Here is an 18,212-nt window from a genome sequence, read left to right as displayed (position 1 = left end):
AATTTTATCGATAATGCTTATCTCAGCTTTGCATTTTTTCCTTATTTCACTATTCGTACAACTATCATACATCGTTTTGTCGCACATTCTTCTGAGAGATCGCATTTCAACTGCATTCAGTCTACTTTCATCCTTCTTTTGCCAACTCCATGTTTCACTTCCATATATTAGAGTTGGAACCAGGACTCCGTTGTGCACTGCTAGTTTAGGTTCCGCTGACAGGTTTTTATTTGCTATAACTGATTTCAGTGCACCATTCACTTTGTTCCCAGCATGGGTTTGGTTTTATGGGAAAAATATTAAAAATGGGACTTTGACTTAAGTTTATTTGATTGTTAATTATATTTAATTTTTGTTTAACCGCTTTTTTTATTTCTAAAACTTCTAAATTATTCATTTGACTAGTTCTATTATCACAATGTAAAATTTCTATCACATCTTTAAAATAGAATGAGCAATCATTTGATAAGATATGGTCTACTAATATGGAATAGAACCCTGAAGAGGGTAACAGGTTGTTGCCAAAACTAGTTGGTTAATAAAAATGTGAGTGGATCAAAACACAAAGAATTTTTATTTCTCGAAATAATATATCAATATGATCCACAAAATAATGCTTTCAAAATTCAAAACGTTATCATATTTGTCTACTATGTTTGAGGTCCCTCATTTGATTACTAAGGGGATTTATTACTCCAATTTGATTTAGTGTCACCCAGGATCATCTTGTTCATGCTCACCTTTCATTCCTGTAATAACCTATCTAGAAAATACAGCGTTGGTGCTCTATGTACCATAAGGTGAGGATAAGGGATCGAAAAATAAGATTTGTTTCATTCTTTCATGAAGTTATAATTTGTATTAAACTTTGTAAAGTGTTTTTGGCGTCTGAAAAACGACTATATATCTTTAAAATTGTCTTTACGACGGAACAACCCCTAGTCAAAAAACGCGCTTATTTTCTCCGGTTATGTGATTAAAATTAATTTCGATTATGTTTCTTTTACGAAATGAAATATATACGTTTATAACTAGAGTTTCACTTGATGAATACCACTGTTTCTTAAAATCTATTGTGACACGTGTTTCGATACTATCCTCATCATTTTCACACACCGTAAATGAAAATTACGTGGAATGCATCAAAACACGTCTTACAATCGGTTTAAAGATGGAGTGGTATTTACTAAGTAAAACTCAAATTAAAATTCGATGGATATTACCACAAAGTGACTGCCGAAAGAGTTAATGAAATATATACGAGTGATTGCAACGCAAATTTCTCTGTTCATTTATAAGTATCCGTGGTAGGAGACATTTTTCAGCGCGGCTTATTTCCAAAGCTTGGAAATTCAATAGATTGAATCAGTAATTAAAAAAAAAATCTTGGTCTATTAATTTATTGTATGTTATTTCGGCTTCGGTAAATAACTTGCTATAAAAAATAAATCGATTTACTCAACAAGCTATCACAGTACAAGGTATCATTTCCTTTGTGTCAATTTCAAAGGGGTTGGGTAGCAGTGTCAACAACCTACCCTACCCATTAGCGGGAGCTTGGGGTCATAGGTCAAGTAGTCTGAGAAATAACAAAATACAGTCCTGTACATATCGCTCACACCTTTCAAGAACGTCATTAAACAAAAAAACTTGATTTTTCAGGAGAAAGTTTTAAAAGTTAAAAAATATAATACAATGTATTAAAAATAAATATCAAAACTCTTATTGAACTACTTACTATGCAACAAATCTTTTAAGGTTAAACCTGAAAGTTTTTTTCTGGGATGTAGTACATTTTCTGGGCATTCCGAAAACATGTACAACTGAAAATTGACGATTTTTGATTTATGACGTTCTTGAAAGGAGTGTGCGATATCAGCACACCGCAAAGCTTGCAATGAACAGTCGTTTAGATTTATTATTTAGCCGTTTCTATTGTAGCCTTTTGATTCAAAATATCGACTGTCCACAGTCCATCTTCACCATCTGGATCATCTCAAATATATATGACCATTTTATCAAATATATATGACCATGTTTCCACCATTAATTTTGAGTGCTTATTAATTTTTATACTTTGATTTTTTTCTTTTAACTTTTTCTCACTTATTTGTAAAATTACTATGAGTCCAATAATTTCAAACAGATGTTTAAGGTACAAAACCTTGTTCAATATTACTAGTTTGTTTTAAGTTGGTTGGATGGTATTGTTTGATAGTACATACATGTATACGTGTATTGAACAAAAACTTAAATAAATCAAATTATATTCGACTGTCGACCAAAAAATATTTGTGGAAGTCGTCGCCAAAAAGTTACATTTCCAATATTGCCCAAAAAAAAAATTACATGCAAATCTGTTTTGTTTACAGTATTCTATCGAAATATTAATTAAAGTTGCGACAAAACATTACCAATCCTGTGTTAAACCAATATGAAATCATTAAATCGCACCAGAACGAAACAATTTTACAAGCTAGCATTCCTGATTACTTAAAACCATTTATAATGGAAATGTAACGTTTTAGGAGGACCTCCACATTTGTGTTAGTGATTAGTCATATTTTCTCATTTGTTTCCGTTAAACATACTTCTAACCCTATGTTTTTTATATGCCTATTTACTACATACACCAGTTTATTGCTTCACATGTCGCTCACTCCTTTCAAGAAAGTCGTAAATCAAAAAACTTGATTTTTCAGGAGAACGTTTTTAAAGTTTAAAAATATAATACAATGTATTAAAAATAAATATCAAGTCACTTATTGAACTTTTTACTTTACAACAGATCTTTTTAGGTAATAAAACCTTAAGGTTTTTTCTTCATTTGAAAAATATTAAGAATATTTAAAAAAATAATTAAACGATACAATTTCTTCAAAATGCAAAAACAACACATTCTGCCCTGTAGCGGGTAAATATTGAGTTAAAAACATGCCTGTTTTGCTGGGATAAAGTACATTTTCTGGGCATTCCGAAAACATGCACAACTGAAAATTGACGTTTTTTGATTTATGACGTTTTTGAAAGGAGTGAGCGATGTTATATTTTGCCCTGTGTTAGTTTTATTATTTAAAAAAAACTTTTTTTAAAAACTATTGTAAACCTTAATCCCATGTTAGAAAATTATATAAAAATCGGGAAATTTATATAAATATATGACTTATGAATGTTATAGGTTTTAAATAAATAAATAATTGAACAACTTTATTAAATAGAACAACTTTGTTTTAACCACGTTTTTATTATTAGTACACTTTAACCTACCGGATTCGAAGAACCTTGTCATCATCATTTGCATGGTAAAAATAACATTTAGATTTTTTTTAAATTAAAGTAATTAATAATGAGTATTTTTATGTTTTAGAGTTAAATGAACCCTGATGATGACAAGGTTCTTGTCGAAACCGATAGGTTAAAGTGAATTAATAATAAAAAAGTGGTTGAAACAAAGTTGTTTAATTTTATAAAGTTTAAAAAATGTGTCACAAAGTATCTACAAAAAACATTCAAGAAATAATTGAAAGTTTTCACAGCTCATAGACAATAAGATAATGTAAATTACACATCAAATTTGAGAGCACGGTGACGTGGAAATTGCTTAAATATGGTTTATACAACTGTGTCTGACTTATCCTGTATTTATTTCAGCTGATCTCTGTACCATCGTAATTTTTTGTGACGATGGTTACCCCTCACTAGAATGCTGCCTACTGTATTCTCCTCAAATTCAATTGTATCGTATATATAGATTTATCAAAGGTTATCTCTTTTTTGACATCTCAAAATAGAAAAATGAGATTGTGGAAGTCAGGGCATTTACAAGGCTTACGACCGTCATAGGCTTGGTTAAGTCATCACTTTACAAACGTGTAACATTTACCAATTCTAGAATCACTTTACCAAGCAAATGACGGTCGTAAACCCTACAAATACCCAGACTTCCATACTAATACTTCTTCATCCTTGTCGAAATGTCAAAAGTTTAAAATAACTCCTAAGACGATATAATCCTGATTATCAAACAAATATTTGGACACATTCAAAATGTCGTAAACTTTATTATTATTTACAACATTTTCAGTGTGTCTAAATACTTGTTCACAAATCTGGATAATCTCCAATTCCAGGAGTTAGTTTTCATATTATTTTTTGACATCTCAAAGATGAAGAAGAATAGGAAGTCTGGTCATTACCGGGCTGACGACCCTCATAGGCTTGTTTAAGTGATCACTTTACACATGCATAATATTCACCAATTCTACCCATTATTGACAACCATACAATTTAAATTCTCGGAAGTTCTACATATATGAACTAATTTTGAAACGTTGTTCTTGAATCACTAGAACTTCACTAGAGACATCTATTGGTGAGATGAAAAGAAGCTTTTATGTAAAGTATTTTATTAAAATTAAACACCTGAATAATCCACTTTATCGAGTTTTATTTTTATTTACGACTAGTTTAGTTAAAAAATGTTGTTCCTTAACCCCCCTCCCTATATTTATTAACCTATATATATACACAAAAATATATTTTTATTCGTTAGTTTTAATTTGTACCAGAAGATGAAAACAATTGTCATTTTCGAAACTAGTCGTAAATAAAAATAAAACTCGAAAAAGTGGATTATTCAAGTGTTTAATTTTAATAAAATAATCATATCATTCCACAAAGTTAATGCCGAATCAATAAATGATATTTATGCAAAGTGATCACTTAAACCAGCCTATGACGGTCGTAAGCTGCAGTCTGGGCATTTACGCCTAGACTTCCTCATTCTTCTTCATCTTTGATGAGATGTTAAAAAAATAATAAATATATTTATTATTATTCTTTATTCATGCACATTTTGTTATGTTTATATCTGTGTTTTGCACCACTATTTTCATCTTCTTCTTACGTTAAATCTGCCGATCTGTGTTTTTCAAGAAACTTACTCCTCCTGTGATTTTGACGCCCAGTTATCCTTCCATCCCTTTGATAGTCTTCCCGGTAGGTGGCGACCCGGTGTTATCTCGTTAGCCGCATTGTATGTGATCCTCGATCCATCCGTCCTGTTGACAAGATTTCTCCAAAGTCTTCTTCTTTCTCTACTTTGTAGTATGACATCTTCGGTCTCACAGGTCCGCCTAATATCTTCGTTCAAGCTAGGACAAATCACAAAATGCCGAACCATCTTCTAGTGGAACGGAAGGTCTGCTGATGACAGTCAACAGTCCGCCTTCTCCTCAGGAGTTTTACGTAGTTTCCTTTCAGCAATGAGCAAATGCTGAGAAGTTCCTGATTAGCCTACACTAGATTATCTCTCCTGCTCTCAACACAGAATCAGATAAACCGTGTACATAATAAGCAAGGTAAATAATAAATGCAATGCTTATGTAAAAAAAAACATCTTCGTTTCGAATTATGTTTCTAAAGGGATAACCCTCAAGACTTTTAATTCCGATGTACTGAGTAGATTTTGGTCCGGAACTCCTCCACTTCTCTCATCCCGGTCCAGTCGCGGATGTTGCGATGCCACGATGTTCGCTTTCTGCCAGATCCTCGGCGTCCTTCTATTTTCTCCATCATTTTGATTTGCAGAATGTATTATTTTTCTATTTCATACTGCAAATCATAATGATGGGAAATTATCTCCACTATTTTGTGTTCAGGAATTAACAAAAACTATCTCGAATTACGGCGCAGTAATTCTAGCAGAATTACTGCGCCGAGCAGGGCGGGGTGCGGGGAATGTTTACGTTATACCATTATGAGATTGATGCAGGGGAGACTGCACACTCTTGTCCTTGTACTATTACAGAGACCTGTTGAATAAACCGATTGCATCCTAATTACGAGTTATTATTACCAATACCCAAGCCCCGTAATAGATATGTATTTTTACCGAATGTAGGACTTTATATACTCCTACTACTACTACCATCACATCGTTTTACTGTAGGAGTAGGCAGAGAAGATGGAATGCCACACTTTTCTTTCCTGACATACCATACACTCCTAGTTTCCTTTATACCGATACATCTAGTCATATATGCCCTCCGATTGCGTGGACTTTTGACACAACCTTATTTTAGGCTCAGATTGATCTGGTCGTTTGTCTTTTTTGGGCGTCCTCGCTCTGTTCTCCCGATCACATTTAACAAATATACTTTCTTAATATAAAAAAATAATCCATAATTAGCACAATTATCATAATAATAAAACATCAGCTTAGAAAATAAACTAAGCATTTCACGAAGATTTTTTAAATGTACATACAGAGTAGGTATTTCCTTTCCTGAATTTTTGATAATTTTGTGTCATTATTTCATAATTTTTTCACTCAGTGGATGTGCCCTATGCAGGCTAATAATATAAACAAACAAAGGCTTAAAAATGTTTGCCATACAAACAAAGGTATCTACATCCTGCATTCTTGATGATACCCTGGACCAACACCTGAAATTCAGATGCCATTTTTCATGTATAGAATGCTGTGAGTATATAAAACATCTTTCTCTTTTCTTCTTGGTGAAAAAACCCTCGTGATTAGCCTCCTGTCCATCCATCTCTTTAGTGGTCTGCCCGGGAGTCGTCTACTATGAGTTGGCCGTACAGTGCGATGTGGGGAAGTCTGGATGGTTCCATTCTCCTCGTATACTTATACCATTGTCTCCTTCGTTGCCTTCCCCACCTGACGACATCTTCGATCTCGCATATTTCCCTGATCCTTACGTTTATTATTCTATCTCGAAGACTCTTGCCTGATATGGTATCGCTCACTCCTTTCAAGAACGTCATAAATCAAAATACTTGATTTTTCAGGAGAGCGTTTTTAATGTTAAATATTATAATACAATATATTAAAAATAAATATGAAGCCACTTTTTGAACTTTTTACTGTGCAACAGATCTTTTTAGGTAAAAGCTGAAGGTTTTTTTCCATTTGAAAAATATTTAGTATATTTGAAAAAACAATTAAACAATACCTTTTCTTCAAAATGCAAAAACAACACTTTCTGCCCTGTAACGGGTAAATATTAAGTTAAAAATATACCGCTTTTGCTGGGATATAGTACATTTTTTGCGCATTCCGAAAACATAATACAACTGAAAATTGTCGATTTTTAATTTATGACGTTCTTGAAAGGAGTGAGCGATATATAAAACATATTCTTACATATTATTTTAATCAGCGATCTGATATATTCATACTTCGAGACTAATTGAATTAACAAGTATCTTCTTTTTTAAACCTTCATCAGCACCCGATGGTGCATATGGTATTGCATCATATGAAAGCAGCGTTATCTTGATCGTTAACACATGAACGAAAGGTGATCAGCCCTCCACTTCAGGTACCAATCCAGGGTAATATTGAATAAATATTTGAGTGAAAAAATCACTTATATTTATTTTACCCCCCCTGGAAATCGAACCCGGGACCTTCAGAACGGTATCCGAGCGTGCTGACCATAACACTACGAAGGCGGACAAGTATGAGACGTAATTATGTGTCAAAAATATGGAAGGCCATAAATATTGACATTTTATTAAATAAAACCTTACCCGACACATATGTTCGACGCACCCGTGAGTTTCCAGCACATTATTGCGCCGGGTCGTATTAATTTGGGTCCAACGCTGTTTTGTTAAATTATACCTACTTTCATAAATTAAGTTTACGGGTTTTTGAGCCGCACTTATAAATTCCTTGTCCTCAACAGCGCGGAGTCGAGTATCAATGTTTATTAGACCCTTCAGTGAATGTGGCAAATGCATATTGTTTGTGTTATTTTAGAAAATTCTATATCGTGGACATGATGTAGACATAAATTAACGTCTTGAGGGGTTGGTCACCATTTTTTTTATCAATTCTTCCGTATCGGTTCGTTCCTATATTCCCTTGGTGGTATCCTGATTATGCATTTCAATGCACAGCATATTCGAACACATCCAAGAATCCATTAATTATCTTCTTTGACTATCATTTTGATTATTTAAAAATATTTACTATTACTACTACTACCATCACGTCGTTTCATCAGGGGTAGGCAGAGACGATGAAACGATACACTCTTGGGTCCTGGCATACACACCTCGCCTCCTTCACATCCGTACATCTAGTCATACATACCCTCCGATTACGCAGACTTTTGACACCACAAAATTTTAGGTTCTGATTGATCTGAAGCTTTATTCGGCCTTCCTCATTCTGTTCTCACATTTGCCACATATATTTTTTTCGTTATCCATTTGCTCCACATGTTCATACCACCTAACTAACTCTTCCTAATCTTTTCAATTATACCTTGTTAAGCCTTACATTCTTTTCTTATATCATCGTTTTTAATTCTGTCATGATATGATTTTCCACACATTCGTTTGAGGGAGCACATTTCGACAGCGTTCACTCAGCTTTCATCCTTCCTTTGCCAGTTCTATGTTTCGCATCCATACATCAGTGTAGGTACCAGCACTCTGCCTGTTTGGCTTCCATGGACATAATATTATTTACAATCACTCTGTTCAAAGTACCATTTATTCTATTTCCTGCATTCACTCTTCTTCCATACCTTTATCCACTTTTCCATCTCTTGTGAACATACTTCCTAGATATAAAAATTCTTGAACCTGTTCCAGGGATTCAATATTTACGATCATGTACGATTGTAAAAGAAAAACACTTGTTTTTTTATCACTTGAGTTTATTTTAGGGCGACTAGTTTCTTAACACAAAGTGAATACCGATACAATAAATAAAATATCATGTGCGATATTTACAATATTAGTACAATATTAACTAGCCTGTTACACATTGAGCTGATATCCCTCACTCCTTTCAACAACGTCATATATCAAAAATCAACAATTTTCAGTTGTGCATGTTTTCGGAATGCCCAGAAAATGTACTTTATCCCAGAAAAATCGGCATATTTTAAACTTAATATTTACCCGTTACATGGCAGAAAGTGTTGTTTTTGCATTTTTAAGAAAAGGCATTTTTAAATTTTTTTTAATACTCAAAAAAAATTATAATGAAGAATGTAACCTTCAGATTTTACCTAAAATGATCTAAAATAAAATAAAATAAATATTATTTTTTGACATCTCATCAAAGATGAAGAAGAATATGGAAGTCTGGGCATTTACGGGGGTTACGACCGTCATAGGCTGGTTTAAGTGATCACTTTACACACGTGTAACATTCACCAATTCTACCCATTATTGACAACCACACTACTCAAATTCTTGGAAGTTCTATATATATGAACCAATTTAGAAACTTTGTTCATGAATCACTAGAACTTCACTAGAGACATCTATTGGTGAGATGTAAAGAAGCTTTTTATTAAGCAGAAACTCTTATATTATAATCTTGTGTGATTATAATCCAGGATTCGGATCTCACATACTAATATAAGAGTTTCTGCTTAGTAAAAAGCTCCTTTACATCTCACCAATAGATGTCTCTAGTGAAGTTCTAGTGATTCATGAACAAAGTTTCTAAATTGGTTCATATATATAAAACTTCCAAGAATTTGAGTAGTGTGGTTGTCAATAATGGGTAGAATTGGTGAATGTTACACGTGTGTAAAGTGATCACTTAAACCAGCCTATGACGGTCGTAAGCCCCGTAAATGCCCAGACTTCCATATTCTTCTTCATCTTTGATGAGATGTCAAAAAATAATATGAAAATAACTCCTGTAATTGGAGATAATCCAGATTTTGTGAACAAGTATTTGGACACACTCAATGTTGTAAATAAAATAAAAAGATAAAAAATAGTGTGATTACCTAAAAAGAAGCAAAATGTTCAATAATTGGCTTGATATTTATTTTAAATACATGTTATTATTTTTATAAACTTTTAAAACGATCTCCTGTAAAATCAAGTTTTTTTTTAAATATGACGTTGTTGAAAGGAGTGTATATGTATACAAAAAAAAGTCACATGTTAGGACTATTACCGGTTTACGACAATATTCTCAAATGTCCGACTCAAACAAACGATGATTGATGATTTCATCCTTCCCTTATGACTTCCAAATTAATATTAGTTTTTTATGCAATAAATTCATTCTGCTTGAACCATAGAGATTAACCCTGAATACCGAGATCGATTTTTGTACCTAATATATTAGAAAACGAAACCTGGCTATTGTAAAATTTAGCTTATTGTTGAAGTTTTATTATCTCAATGGTAGAAGGTTTGATTATTGAGAATGAACAGAAAATAAAATGTAAAAATAGGTTTTGAAATATATTTAGTATATTACACAATTTTTATAAAATCAAATAACACTTAAGTATATGTAGTTATACAGAAATGTAGAACAACGATTATGTAGGTACATTGAGATATAATTTGTATGAAGCAGTTCACGAATTACATTTGTCGAGTCTCCTTGGTCAAACGAATTCGCTGATTAGTGTTAATTTATAATTTCATAAAAATTAAACACTTGAACATACCACATTAATGAGTTTTATTTATATATACGATAAGTTTCGAAAACTTCCAGATGTTTTCATATTTTGGTGCAAATTAAAACTATCGAAAAAAAATATTCAGGGGTATATATAGGTTAATTAATATTTATTAACCTGTATATACCCCTAAATATATTTTTCGTTCGTTTGTTTTAATTAGTACCGGAAGATGAAAACATCTGTAAGTTTTCGAAACTAGTCGTATATATAAATAAAACTCCTTTAAGTGGTATATTCAAGTGTTTAATTTAAATAAAATAATCATGTCATTCCACAAAGTTAATACCGAATCAATAAATAATATAATTGATTTATAATGATGGAGAAATGAATTCGGATATTTATATGTGCACTCCTTATACACACCCGCACTATCTGCGGGAGGATTCTCGCTCATAATAGAGATAAACATCTCTGAAAAGAAGTGATAACATTTAACTATACTGTATACATCGATATGAGATCGATAGATGCCGCAAAAGTCAGGCGTAAAAATAACTTACACACAATTTACAATGAGTCGAGTGAAAAGGTAAAATTACCCTTCCCGCCCAACACCACCAGTTGAGTGAAATGGTAAAATTACCCTTCCCGCAGATAGTATGGTAGATTCGAGTGAAACAAATTAATACAATATTGTCAATAATTAATTAAAATAATGAAGAGAAGGTGATCAGTCCCGATTCTAAGTTGTATTGGAGGTACTTTCTGGAATAAAATCAAGTGCAAATGCACTGACTGCTGCACTATTGAATACTCAACATAATTTTTGTTCAATATAAGGATTCGAGTTTTGCTTACGCTGTTATACTTCAAAGCACCGTCTGACTGTGGCCGGTGCAATACTTGGTAGTAAAATGCATAGCGTTCTTTGTAAAAAAGGTGAGCTGATTTTTTGAATACTGGAGTATCAATGAATTTTGCATTAGCGTTTATTACTACTGACCAAAGTATTGTCTGCGGAGCCTTTCTGTGTATTTCTCAGATTCTTTGAAACTGCTACTGAAAACTTTGCGCATTCCTGTTCTCACGGTAGCGAATAATTTCAAGGCTTGGGATCGTTTGCTTAATTAGAAAATTATAACATTGTATTTTTTTTTTAAATAAATTGAGAATTTTTAAAAGAATCTGAAAGGTTTCAACTTGATTCCGATTTAATATTTTACAAATTATAAGTAGTGCTTTTAACTAATTTCGTTGTTGAAACAATTTCGTTGTTGAAAAATGTTTCGTTGGTGTACTGATAAACGATAGGTATGAGAAAACAATCGTAAGTCCAAAACATCGAATGTCCAGAAGAATTTAAAAAAAATTACAGTCCTACTTATTTGCTTAAAATTTTTAGAAAAAAAAAGTAATTTTTTGTTATTACGGAAATTTAACTAAAAATATATTTAAAACGTAGTTGTTTCAATAATCACCGTATGTAATTATATTATTTTGCACATAATGTATTAACGGATGTACAATAATACGAATTCAAAATGAAATTAATTTTTCAATTTGCTGAATATACCCAACCGAAAAGATCAACTATTTTTGGGAGAATTTTTTTTATCACCCACAACTAATGAATACGTGAAAATTTTTTAAAACATCCGTGTGTGATGACAGCTTTCAACATTTTTCACGTTAAAATTATTTACAAACATAACATATTGCAGGAAAAAATCCTTGTATTTTGGATACGTCCGACTTTGAACAAGAAAAAAAATTCAGCCATAAAACATCTAACATTGTTTTTTTAAATTTTGTGGAAACCATCCAACCTTGGAAACCAAAGTGTGACTTAATTGATACAATTATATAAATTTTGATAATAACATGCAGTAAACAATGATTCTTTATGGTAATATTAAAAAATTTTACCATTTAACATAGTGATGTTATATTTTTTTAAATTCTGAAAACACTTAAAAACGTTTGCTTTGACCTCTTTAATCTTTTAAGTGTGGCTCCGGTACTAATATCCGCGGTAAGGCTCCTTGACTCTACGTATTCATGCGAACAATATTTTTGAAGCACGAACTTTTTTACGAACTTTATGAACGGGCTTAAAATAACAACACACAAACATGACTTGATCAAAAGTCAAAAGAGACGTAAGGATATTATTAGCTATAAGTGGCGTTCTTATGGATACTTTACTTTAAAAAGATTTTTCAACGATAAATAAATTTTCAAGTTTTATTTGGTGTATCCGTTATTTCATAAAGGTCTAAAATTATAATAAAGGTGTTCTAGACATTTGGCAGTTAATATTTTTTTATCCTTGTTTAATATAATAACGCAGCAGAAAAGATAAAAATTGATGCCTTCAAAATGTGGTGTTGGAGGCGCATGCTCCGAATTCCATGGACAGCTAGACGCACCAATGAGTCCATTCGCCAGGAACTACGCTTGGATGGCTTGACTCTGGCCAATGTCTATACCCGACGGATTCTCCAGTCTTTTGGACATGTTTTTGGCAACGAGGATAGCCTGGAACGACTAGTTGTGATCGGTAGCCTGGAGGGAAAGAGAGGGAGAGGAAGATCTCACACGATGGACCGATCAAATAAAGGCAGCAGCAGGCGCCTCGGTGGTTGGAGCGCTACGTGCAATACAGTCAAGGGATAACTGGAGAAGAGTCTTTGCTTCTGCAAGCGTCACAACCCTCACCAATGAGGAATAAGACGGAGAAGAGAATATAATAAGTTTATCGACCGCTGGGCTAGGTCATGTACTGTTCATGCCTTTAAGAACCGCCATCTAGCTTGCCTCTTTTATAGGGCAACAGGTTCTTGCTACCCGGGATGTCCACTGCAATTCGTCGGCAATTTCCATCTGAACTTCTGGACGCGGACCTGACCTTGCAGGACGAAAAGGAACTGACATCCGACAGAAGAGCTTGAGGGCAGTATGTGGACTCTATATGCTCCACATGTACTCCATACAGAGCGGAAAAACTATCTTTATTTTATTCATACATGTAATTGAAATTTTAGTGTTAGAATTCATTGAGTTACTTGTACGTGTGCAAAATTATTGTAATATAAAAAAAAAACAAAAAAAGTGTCCTAATACTTTGGACACACTCAATGTAGAGTTATTTTTTACATTATTTTTTAACATCTCAATATAGATGAATAAAAATATCGAAGTCTAGGCATTTACGGGGCTTACGACCGTCATAGGCTGGTTTAAGTGATCACTTTACACGCGAGTACCATTCAACAATTCTACCCATGATTGACAACTACACTATTAAAATATTACACGCTTGTAATATTTTAAAAGTGTTAATAGTTACATTACAAATATTACCTATGACGGTCGTAAGCCTCGTAAATTCCCAGACTTCCATATTCTTCTTCATCTATGTTGAGATATCAAAAAAAATATAAAGGATTAATTACACGATAAATAAATAAATACGTATATCGAGGAAGAAGTAACAGCCATGAGAATCTTATGCGATAGGAACCTAACCATTTGTCAGCTCACATTATTATATTGCATTTTCAATTGTTATTGTCGCCGATAACACAGGCCAACACACATTTTGGTCCCCCTGATTTTTGAACTATTCCGAGTTTATGTTTAGTTGCAGAATCCGAAATAGCCCTCAGAATCAGATCTATTTTTTGAGATATGCTACATTAAAAAATGGAAATTAAAAAAAAAAAAAAAATCTGTGTAACTATAACTACTACTAGATTAAAAAATATATGGATTTAAGTATTTATTAAAAGAAAAAACATAGATTTAAGTATTTATTGCAAAATTAGTTTAGTAGTTTAGTAGGCTAGTTTTGCTGAAGGCTCAGCAGCCTTTGAGTATGATCACTTGCGTGTGATACTCCTATTTCACCCACTTTTTATGATTTGTAATGATTCGCTTCAAAAATGGTTCGATTTCGTTGCGTTTCAGCAGCGCTTAATTTGATCAATAAAATTTCTAGGCGTTAATTCATGTGGTAACCAAACATTAAACTTTTTTTTACAGCCTGCTCTTCTCAAATGATTTTAAACTATCATGTGGTTGATGTTTAGGTCTTTCGCTATTTCCTGACAGTTTTATTAACAATCTTGCTCCACCAGTTCCAAAATTTCAACGACTTTTTCAGTGACTGGCCGACCAGAGCGAGGTCCATCTTTCACATCGAAATTTTTGGACTGGAATCAAACAAACAACTGCTAGTCCATCGATACAACTTTTTAAATAAGCAAAAAATTGGAAAATTATTTTTCCAAAAAATGTAAACTAAAATATCACCTTTTAAACGCATGTTGATTAGAAAAAATCGGGAAAGCGTTGATCGATATACAAGCATCAACACAATCGAGTGACGAAAAACCACAGGGACATTTTATATCAACTATTATTTGGATAATTAAATTATAATTTTGAGTAGGAAATTTATATTTTAGCCGTTAAAGATATATTTTTTTTTATTTTTGGCTTGTATCCGAACAAACATCAATTAAATTGTATCTCAAAAACAAGATCTGATAGAAATAATCTGGTGGCATTTGAAATCAGCACCGTAAAAACATTAAACATCAAATTTCCGGCACCAATTTTTCTTCTTCATTTTGTTGGCCAGTGTAACGCGCACAGCTAAAATCAAGTTACAAACGTTGTTTTACAATGCCTGTGTTTCATTTCATCTGTATTTTACTCGCTGGAGCATACGTTAGTAATTCGACCATTGGTTAATAGCGCAATAAAAAAATTAACAACGGGTTGACGCCGGTTCAACCGAAATCCTTACAATATGTTATTCGACTATAATAATGTCACACTCGCATTACGGTCGCACGAGTACCTACATTACTGATGTAAGTTCTGTCAGGGTCGCGGGGTAATAATAATACATAAATAATTCTTTAAAACTTTTCAAACTGAAAGCCCCAATACAAAAATAAATGAGTTACCCTGCAAACGCGATTCCCCAAAAAACTTAGTTAAAAAACTTAAACTTATAAAACTTAGAGTAAATAAGAAACGCGCAGATTCGTCGGTAGTCGGCATCAGCCGAACTTGAAAATGTTTTTGTGTGCCTGTATTCTACGTGAAGTAATGTTATGTATCCTTTATCAAACTAAAATAAATCATCTATTACCACAAACATTGAAATGCAGTATGCGCATATATCGCTCACTCCTTTCAAGAACGTCATAAATAAAAAAAACTTGATTTTTCAGGAGAACGTTTTTAAAGTTAAAAAATATAATACAATGTATTAAAAATAAATATCAAGCCACTTATTGAACTTTTTACTGTGCAACAGATCTTTTTAGGTAAAACCTGAAGGTTTTTTCTCCATTTGAAAAATATTTTGAATCTTAAAAAAAAAAATTAAACAATACCTTTTCTTCAAAATGCAAAAACAACACTTTCTGTCCTGTAGCGGGTAAATATTAAGTTTAAAATATGCCTCTTTTGCTGGGATATAGTACATTTTCTGGGCATCCCGAAAACATGCACAACTGAAAATTGACGATTTTTGATTTATGACGTTCTTGAAAGGAATGAGCGATATGTTAGTTGCTACTACACATGACTACCCAGAAATAAGCAACGCAGAAAACACTTAATGTTTATAACAAAAAATATTAAAATGGAATTTGCCAAACTGAAAACACTTTAAAAAGTCTAAATAAACTTTCTTACATCTAAAAAATAAAACGCAACATCCTTAATACAAAAGATTTGGTAAAAAAAATACTGCGCTTTAAGTCAGTCAATGCTAAGGTACAGGATTATTGGTTGGGATGGTACGAGTAAAGCATTATTAAATGAAACTTTCAAGACATGCTTCCACAGAGGAAATATTCAACACATTACAACGTATGCCAGTTAAACAACTATACGCACACAAAACGACACTAAACACTACAACAATCCTAACATACTCGTTTAAGCGTAACTCGAACAAATCACCAATAACACACTGTATGAAAACATACCGCAAGACCAAGCAAAACCTAACCCATGGCACATCTCGTTCGGTCTAGATAGCATTAAATATTAAGCGATAAAGTTGCATTAGCTGCTTCCATTACTCATAGTCATAAATTAACTCAGATCAAAACAGTTATTAATTATTGGATAACGGAGGTGGGTAGGTTTGAAATAGATCGCATCATTCAGCCATGTCTTACTTGATTGCGTGATATTGACAAATCACTATATCATATAACTTTATAAATAAGTCTTGTAAAATATGCCCTCGGCGCAAAAAACCCAGTGAGGGCACGTTATTGTTAATTGTTATATGTGTGTGAAAAAAATAAATAAATACTAATAAAATAACAAAAAACACGCAATCCACCGCTCGGGAAGCCCCCAAAAGTAAGACAGACTATTGTTACATATGCTATTCAGATACATCCATTTGCAACATTTTGTTTGACAAACAATAATTATATATATATGTATAATTATTGTTTGAATATATATTTATGTATCGTAGTCATACAGGAGAAAGTGACCAAGTGCATTTTTTAAAAAACGTGATCATTGACTATTTGATATCTTACTAGCTTAATATTGCCCTGAAAAAAATCCCGAAGGATTTTAAACTTGTAAGTATAATTTATTGACTTGTTAAAAATGACAAACTGCATTATGTTTATTTTCTTTCCATGCAAAAGTGACCTAAATGGCCCTCCTGAACATTTTGCGTTTTGTTTGTACGACTACGATAAATATATATATATAAATATTATATATAAAACATGGAATTCACAACAAAACATTTGTAGAGGTCGTCATCAAAAAGTTACATTTCCAATATTGCAAGAAAATCTTTAAATGCAAATCTGTTCTCTTTACCAGAAATTTTCATTAAAGTTGCTACAAAACGTGACCGATCCTGTGTTAAATCAATATAAAATCATTAAATCGCACCAAAATGTAACGATTTCACAAAGCCAGAATTCGTGATTATTATATTTTATAATAGAAATGTAACATTTTGGAGAGGACCTCCACATTTATAATAAAAATCGCATTAGTCACTCACCTGATCACAAAACAAACCAGAACACTTTGGCGAATCAACTTCTACTTCACTTCAACACTAATATTAAGTAAAATATAAATTAAAAATGGATAGATTATAAGAATCTAATAAGAGAATATTAGAAGAAAAAAATGCGTTATGCAAAGGTTGGGCAGGTAACAACGACGAGAACTGCAAATGGAAGCTAGACTACACTGTGCAACGTTCGAGGAGAATTAATGGGGTTTTGGGAGTCACATGCGCGTACGTAGTGAACAAGATGACGAATGTCGCCAAGTCGACAAATGTCACCTAAGCCGCCGAATGGCGCTGCGTTTCTCCAAGTGTGTGCCGCGGCACACTGGTGTACCGAAGTGATTAGTTTTATTTTATTTTATAAGAGTTGCATTTATTGTTTCCGCCTCCGTAGTGTAATGGTCAGCACGCTCGGCTACCATTCTAGAGGTCCTGGGTTCGATTCCCAAGGGGGGTAAAATAAATATGAGTGATTTTTTCACAGTAATATTAATTCAATATTACCATGGACTGGTACCTGAAGCGGAGGGCTGATCACCTTTCATCAAGATAACACTGCCTATATATGACACAGTGCCCTATGCACCATTGGAGTGCGGATAAGGGTTTTGTTATATATTTACCTTGCTTAATATGTATAAGGTTTATAGATCATTAAGTAGATTTTTGTTACTTCTAGCTTAATAAAGATGTTTTAGTTA

At 32.9% G+C, this 18,212-nt stretch overlaps 1 long non-coding RNA gene across 1 annotated transcript in view; it reads right to left on the bottom strand.

Annotated features, from left to right (window-relative positions):
- The window catches only part of LOC148306897 (uncharacterized), a 29,252-nt gene extending 11,519 nt beyond the window's left edge, over window positions 1-17,733 (bottom strand). Inside the window, exon 1 of the long non-coding RNA XR_015837939.1 lies at window positions 17,497-17,733. This is a non-coding gene — a long non-coding RNA (uncharacterized LOC148306897). The remainder of the gene's footprint in view (window positions 1-17,496) is intronic.
- Between the last annotated feature and the right edge of the window lie 479 nt (window positions 17,734-18,212).

The sequence above is a fragment of the Brachycentrus maculatus genome, unplaced genomic scaffold (genome assembly GCF_059751285.1).
Source record: "Brachycentrus maculatus isolate JH-2025_06_01 unplaced genomic scaffold, ASM5975128v1 h1tg000221l, whole genome shotgun sequence".
Classification (NCBI taxonomy): Eukaryota; Metazoa; Arthropoda; class Insecta; order Trichoptera; family Brachycentridae; genus Brachycentrus; species Brachycentrus maculatus.
Note: the sequence above shows the minus strand (reverse complement) of the source record. Positions and strands in the feature narration are given on the sequence as shown.